The 1,205-nt window shown below is 45.6% G+C and overlaps 1 pseudogene; it reads left to right on the top strand.

Moving 5' to 3' along the window:
* The first annotated feature begins 253 nt into the window (after positions 1 to 253).
* On the top strand, positions 254 to 813 carry LOC148544816 (uncharacterized; annotated as a pseudogene).
* The last annotated feature ends 392 nt before the right edge of the window (positions 814 to 1,205 follow it).

Below are 1,205 nucleotides of genomic sequence, written 5' to 3'. Positions count from 1 at the left end.
AAAGAATGTAGTGGTGTCTAGGTATACTTGGGAGATGTTAGATAAAATTGAGCAAGCTTTTGTAACTGTGTTGGAAGAGAACTGGGGGCAGCCTCCCCATCTTGATACAAAGAAATTTTTAGGCAATCCCTCACTTCTCCGAGCTGAGCTGGGTAGGGGTCAACTTCTTTTGTATTTGTTGTACTTGTTTATTTTGTCGAGTTCATTCCTTTTCTTTCCAGTTTATAACCTGGTTTCTTGTATATTTTCAGAGATGATTAAAAACAATGACTCCATGAAGGCCTTTAAGAAGGCGAGAAAGGCTACAGCATCCCAACACATCTCGGCTAAAGTTGCTGGGGAAGGATCTTCCCAGATTCCTCCCAAGAAGCCTGTCTTGAACACTAGTGGGCCGAGGAAGATGATTCCTACACCTCAGGTCTATTTAGTTGATCCCCCTAGACTTCTGCTGTTACCTCTTCTCCCTCTGCCGGCCCTCTTCCAAAAAGACAGAGGACTGTTGAGCCCTTTAATCTGGACGCTCCTGATTTTGATGTTGTTGGTTTTATTGATCAACAAATTGCTCTTTATGGTGTTGTTCCTACTGACGATGTCTCCCTCCTTCGTCATTTAGACTTTATTACCCGGAGCAGTATTAAGATGGCACATATGGGAGCAGCTTTATATCGAACTGCCCAAGATCTTCCCATTCATGCGACCAAAGCTTTTATGGAAGAGGCCAAATCAGAGTTCGACAGGATCAAGGGGTTGAAGAAGGAGCTTGAGGCGAAGGTGGCGAAGCTGGAAAGAAAGTTGGAGGGTGAGAAGATTTGAGCTACTGCTGCGGTGGCTTCTGCGAAGTTGGCTGAGGATATGGCGCTGAAGCATAAGGAGAGCTATGTCTTGATTTATGGTGAGATGATAGAGCTTAAGGAGAGTTTAGAATCTACCCGAGCTGACTATGCCGAGTTTCAGGGCCATCTCGTGGGCAGTGTGACTGCTGCTTATGAGAACTTGAAGGATCAGGTCCGAGTTCTTACTCCCGAGCTCGACCTTTCTCTCTTCAGCTTAGATAATATTGTGGAAAATGGAAAGATTGTCCCTGCCCCGGATGAAGATGATGATGATGTCGATCCACCCCATGTGCCATCCATCAAGACTTCTATTGTCCCGACTTCTTCCAAGCCTACAGCTGAGATCGAACACCTTGATTCGGATCCTGAGGT

This window comes from Arachis ipaensis, chromosome B9, assembly GCF_059453495.1.
Source record: "Arachis ipaensis isolate K30076 ecotype BB chromosome B9, ASM5945349v1, whole genome shotgun sequence".
In the NCBI taxonomy this organism is placed as follows: domain Eukaryota; kingdom Viridiplantae; phylum Streptophyta; class Magnoliopsida; order Fabales; family Fabaceae; genus Arachis; species Arachis ipaensis.
The sequence above is the reverse complement of the archived record's forward strand: the minus strand, read 5'-3'. Positions and strand labels throughout refer to the sequence as shown.